This window comes from Rhinatrema bivittatum, chromosome 7, assembly GCF_901001135.1.
Source record: "Rhinatrema bivittatum chromosome 7, aRhiBiv1.1, whole genome shotgun sequence".
Lineage (NCBI taxonomy): Eukaryota > Metazoa > Chordata > Amphibia > Gymnophiona > Rhinatrematidae > Rhinatrema > Rhinatrema bivittatum.
The window spans coordinates 167,043,940-167,062,458 of NC_042621.1; the positions used below are offsets into that span (position 1 = coordinate 167,043,940).

At 40.8% G+C, this 18,519-nt stretch overlaps 1 protein-coding gene across 11 annotated transcripts in view; it reads right to left on the reverse strand.

Annotated features, from left to right (window-relative positions):
* ZMIZ1 (zinc finger MIZ-type containing 1) overlaps positions 1-18,519 on the reverse strand; it is a 1,075,801-nt gene that overhangs the window by 582,581 nt on the left and 474,701 nt on the right. For all 11 annotated transcript variants that reach the window (XM_029609503.1, XM_029609504.1, XM_029609506.1 and 8 more), the window contains one exon: positions 17,390-17,539. The gene's annotated coding sequence lies outside the window, so the exon portion shown is untranslated. The remainder of the gene's footprint in view (positions 1-17,389; positions 17,540-18,519) is intronic.

Below are 18,519 nucleotides of genomic sequence, written 5' to 3' on the forward strand. Positions count from 1 at the left end.
TCTGGTCAGAGGTTTTAGAGGGGTGTCAGGTTTGAAGACCCTGCAGTACAAATCACATTGGAATTGGTATCTCAATGCTGGTTTATTATTAAATAAGGCTATAACATTCCCTGAATTTGATGCATTACAGATACAAAGAGGTAATGTTCACGGTTAGGGCAAAGCTTAAATCCAGTCCACTTATCCAATCCAGGTCAGTTTCTCTTCATACACAAACACAGTAAAGACTTAAGACACAATTTCTACTTACAAACTTAATACAGTGCTTCAGTACTTTCACATGGCCTATCAGTATTCACAGGATTAAGAACTCAAAAGTCTTCTAAGCAGGATCCCACACTATCACTTGGCCTCCTAGCCATCTAAATGCTGAGAACACCATCCAGGTGTCCCAGCATACCTTTTCAATCCCTTCAGGACAAATCTGGATTCTCAGATGTGGGGCCATATACCTGGCTATCAGTAGTCGGAATCTGGATTTCTCAGAGTGTTCTGTGGTTCTATACAACATACCCGCTCTGAATCAAACAAACCCAGTTCAAGGCCAGGTATCTGCCTTACTAAGGGGAGAGGGCGCTAAGTCCAGTCTCTCATCTCTCTGTAGTAGATTGGAGAAGTAGGAAAGCCTGTTTTGTCCCCAGTTCTCCACAGCTCTATAGAGAGTATAGAAAGCCACATAGTAAAGCATCAAAAGCCCTACTCAGTGATAGTGCCTTTGATATTTTAAATAACTGTCCCTGAAGGATCCAGCAGTGGGATACAGATTATCCCCACTATGAGGAAGTAAACCTCTCACTAGTGGTTTATAGTTCTATGGTGGAACCCTCATTTGGTTTATATGTCTAAACAAAGATTCTCACATAAAAAGTGAGTAACAGGTGGGCATTTATCCAGCTACATTTTAACTGGATATCTTATCTTCTGACTTAAAATTGAGCCAGATAACTTAGGGGCATTTTGGGGACAAGTCACATTAGCTGGTAAGTTACCTGGTTAAGTTCAATATTCAGCGTTAGCCAGTTAACTTATCCAGCCAAGTCTGGTGATTCTAAAGAACTGCCCTAAAGTTAACCAGTTAACTTTGCTATTCAGATAGTGATTGAATATGGACCATCACTGATGATTTCTGTCTTTATATTCATGTCTTCAGTACTAGGAGTCCTCTCTCTTCCCCCATGCCTTCTTGAATTTTTTTCCTGATATTTGCTACAACCAATTTCCCCTGGAAAGTCATTCTATATATATCCACCACCTTTTATGTGAAGAGGTATTTTCTGATTTTAATAGCACATCAACCCCTTAGAACTTCATATTGTGTCCTTGTTTAACTTTTCTCTGGAAAAAGTTGCTTCTTTTACGTATCTATTGTACATTTGGCTACTTCACATTAAAATCCAAGGTGTCCTACTTATATATATATAAATAACTCAGTCAATTCTTATCTAGCCTCAACAATTCTGATTTCAACATAAACCAGGTTAGATATGTCTTAAAAAAGAAAACGAAAATAAAACCTGACTGGACTAAAGGCCTGGTTCACTAAGCTTTTTTACCCATCAACACAGAATGGGAATCTAGGCATGCGATGCAGGTCATGGCCAGCTGGCCTATTTTCTGCCAGTATGAAAAGAATACATCACTCACTGAAAAGATGATCCACACCACACTCAGATTTAGCCATATACAGTAATACCCACGGGAGAGAAGCCAGTAAAGTAAATAAAATCATATTTTTATTGTGTGTTCTTAAATTAAAACATGCATCAAGCTGGAGTTCCACAAATATTAGGTACTAAAGATGCCTCCAGCGAGCCCCGACTTTACATGGCTATAGTGAAGCGTGGAGTTCTATACTACTTCTGACTGCATGTTCTTTGTGACCCCTACTCTGCGGCAAATTGCAGCCACTGCCATTATCTCTCTATGGGTCATAATCTTCTGTGGCTTACACGACAAGTTCTTATTAAGATCATCTGTCTTGCTGTCAAAATTCTACCATACCTTAGTAATAAACCACAGTCTAATCATAATTATTATAAACACAAATACTAGTATGCTTGGCTCCTGAGCACATTGATGCAAAGAAGTTGTGATAGAAATGTAGCAAAAGGTTCCATTCCGCTTAAGTGGATAAATGTCCTGATTAATTTCACTATTTAACTGATTTCTTGCAAAGTACCTTTTTCACATATTATTGCTATGAACAGGCTGAAACTTTGAGGCCAGGATAATTTTCTGTTATTCCACAGTAGTGCCCGATACTTTCTTATCTATGTTTCTCTTGCAAACGACATTTGCTGATCTTAAACCTGGCTTCAATGAATAGCAATTGTTCCCTTCTGGTTTGGAAGGTACTTTGTTTGTCTACTCCATTCACTGGCCTGAAATCAGCCAGGCCTCAGATGGCTGTTGCCATGGTAACTGTGTTCCTTCAATACTGGCATATAATGAAGACAATGTGTTTTCCATTTAGATGAGTTTTAGAGGAAAAGAGAAGAGCCTCCTGCTTAATAGCCTCCTAGAATGCAGAGAGCAATATAATAGGATTTCGGTAGTACTAGTTAAAGCATGATTTGCTAGTAAAGAGGAGAATATTACCCTGATATTTTGCAGTAAGCAGAACAGCAAACAAATCAATCATTAGTTGCAATTTATCTTTTTTTATATATTATTTCCAATGACTTATTTCAAACATGAAAGTAACATTTATATTTACAAGACTCCTTCACTATGTGTTCCTCTTACAGCAGTATTACTAGACAGATTCCTCAAAATATCAACTTCTCAGTTTTGCCACCTCCCTTCTGCACTTTATTCTTCATGTTCTTTTTCTACCATAATTTCTTATAATGTTGACTTTTTTTTTTTAGGAATAAAAGGTCAGACGCTATTTTAGCCACACACCATCGTTTAGAAAATATCCTGCCCCAAGAGCACTGGTCAGTTGCTCATATTAGGCACATATCCTGTCAGCGGGATCCCTGCATGAGGCTTTCGAGGATTCACACAGCAGCACACAGCTGTATATAAGCCAGTTCCAAATAATGAAGACACTACCATCTCAAAGAATTTTTAAAAAGCACACTGAAAACGGGAGTCAATGATTTTAACGAGTTAATTGCCTTCTTTGAAAAAAAATAAAACATAACACTGACTTCACTCAGCTTTGTTTAAATTTTATTCTCTGGGAAAGGCAAGAGAGGAAACATTACTATCAAGAACCTGTTTATTATTTGTCACCAATACTTAATTCTAGTTGCTGATAATATACATTTAGATTCAGTTTCTCCTTGGCTCTAGTCCTTTATTAATGATCTCCCTATATAAATATTTATAAATCTGGTTAACTTTGAGTCTCTTAAAAATGACTGCAGACAGATAAATCACAGGTATAGTTTGAACAATACGGATATGTGCAAGAGAACATAATTGAGCAATGCTCAATGAATAACTATTATAGAACAAAATATCGGGGATAAACAGCTTTAACGTTTCTCTCTTACTAGTGTCCTTATTTTTGAAGACTCATTTAGCTTACTTTAACAGCCCAAAGAGGATCACGCCTTCAAAAGATAAAGGAGGGGCTCTAAAAGGAATTTAATGCAATGGCACTATACATGGAGGAGCTTTTTCATGGACTGTGTCACTTATTCTATTTGAAATAACATCATTCTGGCATGATCTTTCTAACACCGCCAGCTAAGGTAACATTTAAACCTACAGCATCTAACGAATGCCTTTAATCAGCAGAAAAAACAAATGGAGACTAGTTCTAATACTTGTACTGTACTAAAACTCGTTTTGTGCTTTATTACTTTGGAGATGAGTTCAACAAATGGAAGGCTCATAAACTCCTTAATAAAAAAAAAAAATTTTAAAAATGGAAAATGGAAATTGTTCCCTGTGACTTTTTTTTTTCTTGCTCTGTGCCATGGAAACACCGACTTGAAAGGATTTCAAGTCACTTTTCCACTGCTTTTTTAAAACAGCAGGGAACAACACTTCCTGAGAGGAAAGGCAGCTTTCCAGACTCAAACTAGGTCCAGCTTTTTACAGTTCTACAAACAGGAAACTACATGTTTTCAATTTGTACGTCCTACAACTAATTGAGCAACTTGCAGTTAGAAGAACAGTTTGTGAAGAGGGCATTTGTTTCTTTAAAACGGAAGGCAAGACACACAAAACTTAGAAGGCATGTAAAACTGCAGATACAATGCAACTCATCCTCCTATGTTCTTTGATCTTCTGTCACACTTCAGTGACAATGGCACTTATTCAGATGTAAAAAAAAAAAAAGATTTAAACACCCCAAATTTCATTGTAATATTACAGTTAATTAAATGTCCTAGAGCTTTTTAATTTTGAGCTACAACACATTAAGTTGTCTTCAGTTTTGTGAAAGCAATTAAAGTAATCCTCTTCTCCAATTTTTAAACTAAACTTGTGGGCTGGCATTTCTTTTGTCTCTGTGTGTGTGTGGGGGGGGGGGGGGGGGGGGGGTCTGGTGGTAGTGGGGTTTTGACCATCTATTTCCTCCTGTACTTTTAGGTTTCCAGCACAAATCAGAACCAGGCTGGGATCAGACACCACCATGAGCCTTCAGTTTTCTGATATTCATGGATTTATTTCTCTATTTTATATCCCCCCCAAAGAGCCATGGACCAAGCCTCTCTTCAGAACCCTGCGATGACGGGACCCACATCTGGCCACTAGGTGTTGCCATTGTACAATTCCTATGACTTCTTTCCCATGGGGGCTACACAAATGTGGCCTCTGCAGCATTCCCAGCCCACCTTGGGAACTAAACACCCTGATCCAGGAATCAAACCCAGGTCCTCCTTCATGGCAATCCCAGTTCTACTGCTGAGCCACCACACGCACCCTGTGGGCTGACATTTCTAATTAGCTACCCTAATGAGGTCTGATGTATTTGATAACAAGCATTTTGTTGTTCACCAATAAAGTTGTCCTTGCTAAAGTTAGAAACACCCATTGCCTAGCCATGTATTTAATCACACTATCTGCGAAAGAAGGAGATGTGTGTCAAGATTTGTGTGTTTTTTTTTCCATTGTACTTCCACATCTGAAGAAACCGTCATGTTTGCATCTGTCAGATCTTTTCTGGCTCCTCATTTGTGCTGACAGCCAACAGCTCTGCTTCAGACCCTACACAGCTTAAATGTGCAGCTGCAGTCGCTGGCAAATACTCTCTGGTTCCCCCACCCCCTTTCTTTTTTGTGCTTAAATCAAAGGCTTTAAGAAGTAGAATCTGACTGGACTCCAAATACAGACAGAGGATTTACTTTAAAAGATAATATACGGATGCTTGTTTTTGTTTACTTTTTTTTTTTTTTTTTTTTCCCAATTTAAAATGTCTCTCATCATAGTATTGCCCACTGAGCATCAGAATACCAAAAGGCAGGCATCAGTTACAGAAGTAGTATAAATCAAGGCAACCTTGCTGAGGCTGAGCACATAGATCCATTGTTGTCTCAGGCCCTGAAATATAGTTCCTCTCTCCTTTTGGTTAACTCAAGTTTCAAGGTTATGACCCTTCGGCAGATAAAAACTACTTCACATACATTTAGTTTTTGCACTAGATCACTGAAAAGTTTTGCTTACTAAAAACTACTAAACATATATCCTATATAAAAGCTAATTTTCATTTTAATATTGAACTGTATCATGTTTTCCACTTTTTGGGGCCCAACCAGACAAATGAAAGCTTCACGTCTCTTATACTGAAGCTTCTTAAAGAAAAGCAAAGAAGAGGCCAACATGTTTTTTTCTTCTCTCTCACACTCCCCCCCCCCCCCCTCCCACAACGTCATCTTTTGTTTCTCTTCTCCTTTAAGTTCATTGCTTTCACTCCCTTGCTTCTGTCCTTCCTGCTCTTAACACATCCATCTCCCTCTCTTTATTCCTCCCATTTCTCTATATTCCTAATTATCTCTTGCTCTCTGTTCCCTGCTCCCCATCTCTCATTCAACCACCACCCCCAACAATTTAACACCTTGCTTCTCTTTTCACTAAGAGCCACAAGAAAGGGCTTCCCCTGTCAGAGCACTAGCACTGGACCAAGGGAAAAGGATTCCTTGGTTTTCAAACTGTTACCACCTCTCTCCTAAATACCTCTCTTTCCTTGAGAGCAGAAGAGAAAGATTCCCTGGCCCCAGTACTGCTACTGGTCTCCTACCACAGGGGTTTCCAGCAACAGCCACAAAGAGGTCTGTTTTTTCAGGATACCATGTTATGCTCATTGGCCTTGTTCTTAGGTCATGTGTGTGCAAATATATCTGATAAATGTCGTGGGTACACGTCACCGGCCAGTCTGTCGTGGTCTGGTTGGAATTCTCGGGTTACATAAGGAACTGAACCACTGGTTAAGCCTCTGGGGGGGGGGGGTGCTTTTTTACAGTACCGTTGCCTGACTCCTCCTTGCAATTTCCCCAGGTCTACCCTTGGAGGCTCCCCAGGTCAGGTCCTCCAATCTTTATTCCCTTTACTTTACCTCATCCCTTCCAGGGTGTCACAGCTTCAGGTTCAAATCCCCTCACCCCAGTTGGTGAGCTGGACTTGCACACACACAGTCCCAGGTTATCCCAGTAGTTTAAAATCTCTATAGCTTTACTTTTCAAACCACATCAGTCTCAAACTCATACAAAAGAAAGCAACTCTCACCTTAATCCTCCTGCACGCTGCTCACAGTTGCTTCTTGCACTGCCTGAGCCTGGCTGTGCTCTGTGGGCCTGGTTCTTAAGGACACCCCATAGCAGTGTTCATTTAAAATTCCTGAACTGCAGTGTGTCCTCTACTAGAGGGAACTCCACCACTCGTCTCCCAAGGCCATCGGCTCTGGTTCATCCTCAGGGCTGCTCAACACCTCCACCTCTCCTTTGTCTCTTCATCTGGTTCTAGTAGGACTCCTTCCTTTTCCTGCCCCCCTCCCTCCTTCAGACAAGACCTCACCCTTTTTCCCCCAACCACACATGAGCTCACTCATCCTCTTCATAGGGCAACGCCTGGGAAACTCCTCCCCTTGCCTTCTGGGTATTGAGTCCACCTCCTTTTCTGATTTCTTTTCCATACCGGATCTCTGTCCCAGGATTTTCTTACAGCTTGCCTTCTTGTATTCGCCAGTAGAATAGAATGCCTAGCACAATATTTATTGGGGATATCCTGAAAGCTAGATATCTTTGCTACTCTCCCCGAAAATTCCTATCCTAATAACTATATCATGGAACAGACTAAATGGCATCAGATTTGCCACCTCTTTTCAGAGCTATGTGAAAGATTCCTTGGCACCAGCTCTACTGCCTCTGTCTTCAGAGCTATCAGAAAGAAACTGCTTAAACTCAACTCTGCCATCTTTCCCCTCCAGGTCACACAAAACAATTCCCTGAAGTTGGTCTGCTAATTTTTCTATAGGTCACAGAAAATAGGGATGTACATTTAGTTTTACATCATGCTGTTTCGTTATCATTTACATCATCTGTGCCAGCTCTCTATTGGATTTCCATCTAATTTTGTTTTTTACAAACTTCGGGGGGCACTGACAGTCCCTTCTTATGATCACTGCAGGCACTGAGTAAGGAACAGCAGGCAACATGGAGGAGGCTGGCATAGATTAAAATGGGGAACAAACAGCACCGGCAGAGTCATAAACTCTAGGTACCAAGAGAAGGGCAGGAAAGCAACAGCTGTGGAATTACCACCCCAAGGCATTGAGAGTAAAACGTGTGGGAACTGGTGATCAATGAGGTTAAATCCTTAAAGATTTGAATGTTGGTGTTCTTTAGGCAAGAAACCCAAAACAATGTGAAATGGTATGCGTTCAGTCCTCCTGCCACCCACATGGGAATTCTGGAAAACCTAGGAGAGGGTTTATCTTAATGAAGATCAACTGTTCTACCACTTCTGATGCCTGCTGTAAATGATGTGGACTCACTCTGCCATCAAAAAAACCCATTCAATTGCCTGGTGTTGGGTCAGAAAGGAAATGCTGGGAAACCTTAGTGAGGTCTGACCAGACCTCGGCCTTCTGTACACAGTATGCCAAGGGCGCTGTAGCCATGACCTCAATGGGCTCTGCAAGTGTTATGTTTGGTAGGATTTGGGTGGACCCTTGGACACTGTGGCAGCTGACCACAGCCACGGGGGAAGTCCCGTGAGGGGCCATAGGTCAGGCTCAGCTCCGGACACACAAACACAGATTATATCTTTTATTAGACAGTTTATGAAGCCACCAGAGGTGGCGGTAGTGAGTAGAAGATGCAGCCCAGCTGGGCTAGTATTCCTCAGGGCGCTGGAACAGCGGCTTCTCCGGTAGCAGTGCTGTAGGAAGAAGATCTGAGAAATATTAGAGATATCACAGAGTCCCCAGTATGGAGAAGCCCCGAGCTAGGGAGAGCTGGCCCTCGAACAGCGAGTACCAGATCCCTGGGCACAGAGACTTGTTGGCAAGTGCTCACGCAGCAGTTCTCTGTGGAAGATGGCACTGATGCTGGAACAGAGGCAGGCCCTCGAGGAGCGAGTACCTGGTTCCAGGGAAACAGCTCTGAGGAGTAGATGGTAGTTGTACTCACAGATGGTGTCTGTAGCGAATTCTTCCAAGTAGAAGAGGAGATGGACACAGGCAGCGAGTAGCGAGTACTGGTTCCTGATAGCGACCTGAAAGAAGCAGAGAAGCCCCCGAGGAGCGGGTACCTCGTTAACAGCAAAGAGTCCAATTAGAAGTTGGAGGCAGAGCAGCTGGGTACGGAGAGCAAATCCCATCCCATTCCCCTTGCTAACTCAAAGGCTAGCAATAAACATATCCGGGCAGCGTGATGTCATCACAGGGGGGACATCCCTGAGGTTTGCGCCATAGAGGAAATAAGAATGAGGGCCACACAGTGCGCGTGCCCTAAGGTACCTGAGGAGTATGGCGGGAGGCAGCACCCAAGCCAGTCCGGGGACGCCGGAGAGGACGGCGGGCAGACGCCGCGGCAGCCAGTCGTCCCCAGGGAGCAGGAGTCGCCGCAGAAAAAGAAAGGTAGGTGGAGTGAAGCCATCGGGCCGCAACGGTTGCAACAGCAAGGCACTGCTTTGACTAAAGTTTCTGCAAGGGTCTCCTCTTGGAAGTGTTGATAGAGGCTTCGGCAACCAACTACTGACGCTATGGCACATGGCAGATGAATCCTCCAAACCCTCCTCAAATACCATAATGGAAATATCCCCTCCTGTGCTCCCTAAATCTGAAAAATCATCTTCATCTCATTCTCAAATTGAAACAACCTTGGCAAGGACTGGCTGGATTCAAAGAACAACGAACATTACACTAGTTTTGGATGCCACCCTTCTACTCCAATTTTCCAGCCTGCAGATCTCACCTCTTCTGACCCCATATTGCATCAACATTGCAAGGTGAAGGAGGTTGCTGATGTGGCAGAGAAATGGTAATGGGTCTGTAGCTCAGGCTTGGTTTCCAACTCTCCATCTCTGCTGCTTTGGATTCCTCTGCAGTCTTTCCTCTCAGAAAAACTGATGTTTGATCTTGGTTGGGGGATGCTACTAGTTCCATTTTTGCCTACTCCCACAGTGTTTCCAGGCTTCTCCTCTCTGCCACGCCCATGTCTGTGGATTCCTTCCTTCCTCAAAAAATCCATCATGCCAAGAGGAAGAATATTACTTGGATAGTATTATTTTATCTAGTGTGTGCTTGTGCACAGCAGCAGACAGTCAGATAAATGTGTGAGTGTGCTGGAAATGATGTGTTATAAGAAACACAGCTTGATTTAAAATGCAAAGCTTGGGAAACTAATAAAAACAATGCCCATTCAATAATTAATAAGTAGGTTGTCACAGATTGGGGAATCATCTGGATGGGGGATTTCCCCAATAGGAGCAGGGTCAGAATCTTGAGCAAAGCCGGACAGAATCTTACGCTGGACCAGCCACCTTCCCCTTGAGTTGAGCCCACATGTTCTGGTGGGCTGGCAGGGCTTACCCAGGAGCAGTATGTGCTTGGCAGAAGTCTGGATGTGCAGTGTTCAGGAAAAGTCAGTGTTCAAGCAGGATGTCAAGGCAGGCAGGGAATAGACAAAGTCAGGACCCAAGCAGGAGATAAGGGCAGGCAGCAAAGAGACGATATCAAGATCCAAACAGGAAGTCAGGGCAGGCAGTGAATAAAAATCAAGGCCAGAAACTGCCCGAATCAGCAACAAGATCAATCCAAAAAATGCCAACAGGGAAGACAAGGCAAGACAGCATAGGGGAGCCAGGCAGGAGCAGGGGACTGGTACAGGGGATAAGGGCTGGAACACCAGGCAAGGCCTGTAATTGAAAGCCCACAGTGAGGACCAGGCAAAACAAGACAAGACAAGGACTGGACAGGGAAGGACAAGATGAGGAGAACAGGACAAGGAATATACAAAAACAAAGCAAAGCAAGGTACATACAAGACAAAACAGGGGACAGACAGACAAGGAGACCTAAGCAGGCCACAAGGCAAGGCAGAGCGAGAATAGAAGGCCCAAAGACCATAAGGTAGGGCAAGAAAGGCTGCAGAACAAGGCATGGAGACCAGATGCCACAGTATAGCCAAGAAGGTCACAAGATAAAGTGAAACAAAAAGCCACAGGAACCACTCAGTAGCAAGACAAGGTGGGTCAATGCAAGGAGCCAAGGTGACTCAAAGAGGTCCAGAAGTATGGGAGAGGCAGTGCTTAATAGGGCTGACTTTGCTGAGTCATGGGATCATCAAAGAGGTGTCTAGAGCTGGTGAGAGCATGGCTCACTGAGGACCTATGCCAGCGGAGGGCTGCCTAGCAGCCAAGACTGTTACATAGTGATAAGAAGGAAAGCAAAATATTTGAAAGAAACGCCTTTAAAATCAAATGGTCAAATCAAATGGCACTGGATGGAAGGAAGAAACAACAAAAGGAGAATGAAATGAACGGAGATGGAGAGAAAAAAAAAGCAAACAAAACACACACATACACAAGGGATGTGCATTTGTTAAAAGGCATGGGCATCCTGAAATGAATGGGACCCTATTTGTTTCTTTTGGGAGGCCCCAAAACAAATGAAGAGGGTCCCACAAATTAAATCATGTTCATCCCATTTGTTTTGTCCCCCATTCATTTCTTTGCGCCATTGAAGTTTATGGGCCATAGAAAAATCAATGGCAGGAAGGACAGGTATAATACAGTTTGGAATTGTTACTTAGTGTAGAAGCCAGCCATCCTCTTCCCAATGAGTCATGTGTGACCTCACCGCCTTATGAGACTCTGGGTAGGACATGTTGTCAAAGAGACAACAGAGTCAATGTATCTCAGTGAAGCATTTTTCAAATCCAGCCTATCACCCACTCTCTGGATCCAGTGACGCTGATTTTGAAGATGAAGCATGTCTGAAAGTGTGCATTGTTTCTATAGAAATTATCTTAGTAGGTTGCTGTTTCTGAGCTCTCGCAGAGTTCTTAGATTTGAATTTTTACATACAATTTTTGGCTGCTGCCCAATTTTAGTCTGTACACCACTGCTAGTCTCATCCACTGTGCCAGTCTGCAGAGTAAGACAGGTAGTAGCTATATGTTGCAGTTTCTACTCTCTTTTGGAGGCGAGTGTAGGATATGGGTGTGGGTGGAAGAGAGTAGGGATTGTTGCTGTACTGCTACTGATTTTGTTTCTGTCTGCCTCGGCATTGGGTACTAAGTGAGCAGTGCAGAGACAGGCTGTTTTGTGGAGCCTGTTAGCTCAGCAATCAGAATCATAACTAGGGCAACACAGTGCAAAATTCAGTGCAGCATTGATCCGTGCCTGTGAAAGCTCTCCACACGCACACACCTATATTAGTGTAGCATAGATAGTGTACAATCAGTAACAGTACCATTATGAATTAAAAGAATCATTTTAATATCCAATCCTCCAGTGACAAAATCCATCATGTCTGGGACAGGGAAAGTCAGAGGTGGTAAAGGAAATGTTGGCAAGGTTGGCAGCAACAACAAAAGTAATCCTGCACTTAAGTTGAAATGGGACTTCTTCAAGCCTAAAATGGCAGAAGGCAGCTCTACCCAGATGAAGCTGAAAATTGGAAAGCATGCACCACTGCAGACTGCATATGAGTACCGTATGTTTCGCTCTCTTCTGTTTTGGAGGCAGAGAGCAGCAAGGCATAAGTAGGAGGAGAAAAGCAATGCCCAACCAACAGCTTGCTTTTCTATTCTCACTCCAGATGATTCTGTGAAGGAAATATTTTCAGCCATTGATTCAGATGAAGAATCTTTTCTTGGCTTGTCTGAATCAAAAGTTATTTAAGTATGATTAGATCTTCCATAAACAGGTGAAATATTGGCTTTTCCCACCTTAACTATTTGGTTATATTTTGGATATGGCAAAGTGGTAATATGCACCATTTTAGATGCAGTATTTATGTTTTAGTTTAAGTTTTTATGTGTTTTTATTGGAAGTATTATTGAAGTTTTTGTATTTGATTATTGTATTGAATTTTAATGCTGTAAACCACACCCACCATATTCATTCTGTGGTAAAGAATGAAGAAATAAAGTAAATAAATAAGCTAAATAAATAAATGAAGATACAGTAGGGTTTTAGTATCCATTTCATTGATAGGTGAGATAAGCAAGATGGCATGGTGGCAGAGATCTGTATCTTTCGCTTTTTTTCACATTTTGTGCCACTCAGGTTTGCTGCCATGCCCAGTCCTTACATCTTGTATTGTTCTTGATAGTCTGGGGGGGCTGCTTTGCACCTGTCATGTTTTGGTGTCTTGATGCCACTCTGTGGTGCTTTGTGCCTTTATCAGTGGGGATTTTGCGCCACATTTTCTGCTTCATGGTGCCTTTGGATGCCAATGCCACTTTTGGTCGCAGTTTGCCTCTCGTGACGCCATCAAGGGTTGATGTCACTGTTGCTGGTGCCCTTATTTGGAGCCTTGGGGTGTTTTCCCACACTAGCTTTCATCATTTCTCTTCTGATGATGCCCTGGGAGAAAACTCCTGCCAATGTTGATATCCCTTTGGCCCTTTACAGATCCTTAGGTTATTCATGCCACTTCTGGTGCCACACTTTGCCACAGTTTTGGTAGCATGGAGTTCTTTCCACCTTCTGATAATTTCTTCCCACAAGTTCTATGAGAATTGATAAGAAACCCCCAATTCTGGAGCCCAAAACAAGCTGCAATGCTCCTCCCATTGAATTTATTGGCAAACGAAAAACAAATTAATTGATTATATATTTTTTTTTCGTTTTGAAACTAAAGAAAAATTGGGGTCCACATGAAACAAATGGGCGAAATTATTTTTTCTTCTGCACATCCCTAACATACACTTTAAAAAATTACAGAATTAAAGTGAAAGCAAGAGAATGGGTAATAGATAATAATACTTTCCCTTCCCCATCAGAGAAATAACATCCACACACAATAGATTACTCTCGCAATACTAAACTCTCCGCGTGTGTACTTCTCCAAAACGTCTACCCAAGAAGCACCCTGTGAAAGCCCAGAGTATTGTTTGTCTCAGGGAAAAAAAATAAATAAATAGGGAAGCCAGGCTGGCAGGTTCAAGTTAAGCTTGCTAATAATTGGTCCTACTTCCTTCCTCCTCCCTTCTCCTTGGCTAGCTCAATTAAAACAATTAAAAAAAAAATAAGCTTCAAGAACTGAACTCTTTCCAAGAATTGTTTCACCTCTGCAATAAAGCAACATAATTTTACTGTCAGTTTCGGTGTTATTTTAGATTCAAATGACACAAAACGCCATAGCACATGTCACTTTAAAATGGCGGCAGACCCATAATGGAAAAGAGATTTTATAAAGCAGCATGGCCTGTCGGTTTGTTTGGGAACAGTGAAAGGAATTCCTTACCTTTGGGTTGCCGTCCCTTCCTTCTCTGGGCAAGGGTACCAGTTATGGGTTGACGAGCGTGTGCTCACCACAAGTATATAAAACACACACTGTGAGAATGTGGGGAGGATTGCTGGCTGAAAATAAAATGCCTTGCAGTACCCACATTTTACTTCTTTACTATACTGTACAGCAGCTCAACAGAAGAATTAAAGCACTAGCAACTATCATGGCGAAACGGAGTACAACTGTAAGCACCCACTGGAGGAATTTACATTGTTTTCTTTAGCTCTCTGTGTGGTGTTACAGACTTAAGGATAATAATATTGTTTTATAATGGCAATAGTTTAATTTCATGTTGTAACACCCTAATGACTTTATTATTTTGCTCCTATTCCAATTTCAATAGCTATTATCATTTAAACACCTGTATTATCAAAGTTGTGCATGAATAGCTTCTGGATAATTTACTGAAAGAACCACAAAATAGACTAATCCAATGGATATGCATGTGTTTTTCTATTATACAATTCAGTTCATTCCCAGTGCAGATATAATTCATAGCAAGCATTTGCAAAGGTTAAACACAAACCCCAAAGATGTACCTCGACTGATCTGTTCAAGATGTAATGTTCTTTGAGAATGGACAACGAAAACAACATGGTGACAGTGCACTTCATTTTGGAGACAAAATATTTTATGTCTTTTATATTCACATATAATAACAATTTGTGGATTTCCCATAGAAAGGTAAAACTCAAGACTGATAGTTATCATATGGGGGAACATTTTCAATAGCCCATGTCTGTAACTAACCTGGGCATTTTTAGCTCACATACACTGCAGCTAATTTTCAAGGGGAAACCATTGGCATATATTCCCGTTGAAAAATGATAAAATTCAAAATACATACACCTGTGCATACCTCATCTTCTATTTCTGTGCACAGCTGAGCAGGTACAAAATAGTGTGCATACATTTGACAATGAAATGTATAGGTGCAGTTTTACTCTTACTACCACCCCTCTGATGAACTCTTTTTAAGCTGCCTAAAAGCACATGTACATTGCCAAGGTGTACTTTTAGCTAGGCAGAGGAGGGCAATTCCCAGGCAAGACAATTTATCCAATCGGGGTATGCACAGGGAACATTTGTTTCATTTGAAACAAAAATGTCCTATTTTTGTCATGAAATACCCATTTCTTTCATTCTGTTTAGGAACTTTTAAGCAAGTAAATTTCCATTTTATATGCATAAAATCAGCTTGCCCTTGGACATATAAAATCTAATTTCCTGTGCATTAACCACAGAAACTGAACAGAATAAATGTGTATCCCTTTTATCCAAGTAAACTATTTATCAAAGTAAAATGGCTTTGAACATTGTCCTCCCTACTTGCTACTGGCTAACTGGAAAATGCCATACTTTAAAATGGTTAGTATGGACATCCACAGATAAAATTTCTAAGATTTATCAAGTAAGAATATTCAGGATTATAAATTCTATTTATGCAAAATGCACCAAAGGGTTTCTTTAATTTTGTGTCTAAGCCAAAAATGTTTACAATGTTGACCTTTAACCTTTAAGCTCACTGAAAAATATCCATATTAAATTTGATAGTATCCTTTAACAGCTCCCATGTATCAACAAGTGGTAAGCTTCTTTCCCATTCTGTACCTGTAGGAATTACTTTTATTCAATAGAGGTCTTCGTCACTTGCAATCTGTATGCCAAAAACTAAAGAATTTAACTAATGAGACAACAGCTCGTCCTCATTCCTCTTAAAAGTATTCCCACTATCACCAGGCAAATATGGGGAAGCAGGCCTCTTTAAAGAGAGATGCCAACTTTGATGACTCAAAGTCTTGAATGTTGAAAAGCTCAACAGGTAAGTTACTTTTTCTGAGTTTCAGGATTTGGTACACTCAAACCTCTCTCCCTCCCCCCCTCTGCAAATTTATGTTCCTGCCCTGAGGACGCTCCGAACAGGTCTCTGCAGATTCACAGAGGATCAAATGGAAGACAGGTGCATGGCATCCAGATGCTAAGAGAAGAAAGCTCTCAGTTAAAAATGTGTTTTCTTGGTTGGCAAGTTTTAAGTATTAGATTGTTAGTAAAAAGAATTTCAACTTCCCTTAAGAGTCAAGATGACAACTTTCTCAACTGCAGAATCTACTAATATACAAAGAAGGGATCCATACATATACTTCATTCACTTTATTAACAGAAAAGTCATAGTTTCATGGGAGAAACTGAAATTTGGAATTTCAATACAAACATCCAGAGGCAGAATCATTTGCCTGAGAGTCCTGGCCTTGAAGTATCAGGTTAACATTACACAGTGAGCAATTTAAGAAAGAAATTGATCTATTTTCTGGATTATTCTAGTTAACCTATGCCTACCATAAAGAAAATGCACAAGAAACAAACCACTACAGAAGTATATTTTCCTTCCTATGTATCAAAAACTGCAAGGATGCCCTCTCCTCTCCTTCCTTCTCCAAGGACAGTCTACCAAGGCTTTTACACTCCATGAGAGCATCTTCATAATATTTTAAAGAAGAGTAGGCAGCCAAGTAAACTGGGTCTAGAATTAGCCTTAATAAAACATATAAATAAGTTCAAAGTTTTGCCTCCTGCATGTAAATAGCACTAATCATTATGCACTTGTGCACAAACATTTCATAGTTACCTCTTAGGTTATAATATTGAATTTATTGGACTGTATAGTCAATGAACTTGCACTGTATTAGCAAAGCAGTTGAAAATATGTTGCCAACTAGTTGTCAATATCTTGCATATTGATTGTGTGTAAGAGTGGGAAATATTTTATCAGTAAATTTTACGAAAGGATAATTATATATAAGGCAAAATATAATTTCAGTTGTATGTCTGAAAAAAAGTATAAATTCTTGCATTTATTAAATGTCCTTAATATTTTTCCGGACAAAACACCAAGTATACAATATTTCTGCTTTTCCTGCCTTAAATTTCAATATTTACTGGGTGAAATGTTGTCATTTTTCAAAGAGGAAGGGGAAATGTCATTGTTACAACACGCTTGTCCAGACCTATACAGAGGTGTCCTTTACCAAATGATACCATAACCACAGACAAAAAGCAGACCTATTTACACTGAGTGATTACCATAGCTTTTGGCATAAAGTTTGACTTCACGGATGTTTTCTGCTAGCAGTCTGTTATTACTGCAGAGCTATACAGTCCACTGAAGTCCATACGCCATGAAAGAGAGCCCAGCTGCTGTCTGATCACTTTTTAAGCAGCAGTCTTTTAACACATGTTCACCATGTTGTCCTACTGGTTACATTAATTTCTTTGAATGGACACTTTCTTAAAGATGACATGTTTACACAGTTATATCTAAGCATGCCTAGTCTGAACAAGGTGTATTTATAATCACCCCTCCACCTGCCCCCCCCCTTAAAAAAAAACCCTTAAAATCATACATTTAAGAAACAGAGTTAAAAAAAAAAAATAACCACATTCTATCAAGTTTAGGAGTAGGAGGGCAACTGACCTCAATTTTGTTAGGGCTAATGGAAGCCTTGACATCTAAAGCTGTTCAGTGTCTCCTCTCTTCTGTGGATCTTGACAATGCTTCACGTTTGTAATCAGTTTCTGCTGCTCAGTAGAGAGATGTAATACAGCTGCTTTTGATTCTCAACTCCTGGATAAAAGAAACCCATTTATAGGTTAGGAACTGTCTTAAGTAAACAATAAAACACTCAAAATTCTTTCTAGAAAAGAACAAACCGATGCACATTTTACAATTCCATTGATACTGTATGTATTAGCAACCTCCTTCAGGAACAGATTTCTTCCATTTTCTGCTCCTAGGAAAATAACACTGTAGAGTAAATATGAATCTATGGTAATAGTTAGCCTTAAAAAGAATAACCTGTCCTCACTATATATATATATATATATATATATATATATATATATGCTTCTTATGGAAGCTGAAACAGCAGCTAGAGGATGCTTTTAAACATTCCATCTTGGAACAATCAAGAGCTTAGCATCATGTTTCCCCCAGTAAAGTTATCAACTGCTGAACATGAGAGTGCCATGCTGGGTTAGACCATTGAGCCCAGCATCCTGCCTCCAACAGTGGTCAGTCCAGGTCACAAGTACCCGTCTGATCCCAAATGATTGATCTATTTCTTGTATTTCATTCCCAGGGATAAGCTCTGGCTTTCCCAAGTCTTACCTGGCTAATAATTGTTTATGGATATTTCTTTCAGGAACTTGTCCAACCCTCTTTTGAATTCCACTCTGTAAGCAGATATGCCCATATCCATTGGCAACATAGCTTGATTGTATATAGAGTGAAAAATACTTCCTATGATTTGTTTTAAATCTGCCAGTTGCTGGTTTCATGGAGTGTCCCCAAGTCCTAGAGCTGTTTGAAAGAGTAAATAACCCTTCCTCAGTTACCCATTCTACCCCACTCATTATTTTGTAAATCACAATCATATCCCCCCTATCTTCTTTTCTCCAAGCTAAAGAGCCCAAATATATTTAGACTTTCTCCATAATGGAGTTTTCTATCCCCTTTAACATTTGTCACCTTTCTCCGTATCTTTTCATTGTCCACTATGTCAGAACTCCACATAAAACTCAAGTTGCAGTCACACTATGGATTTC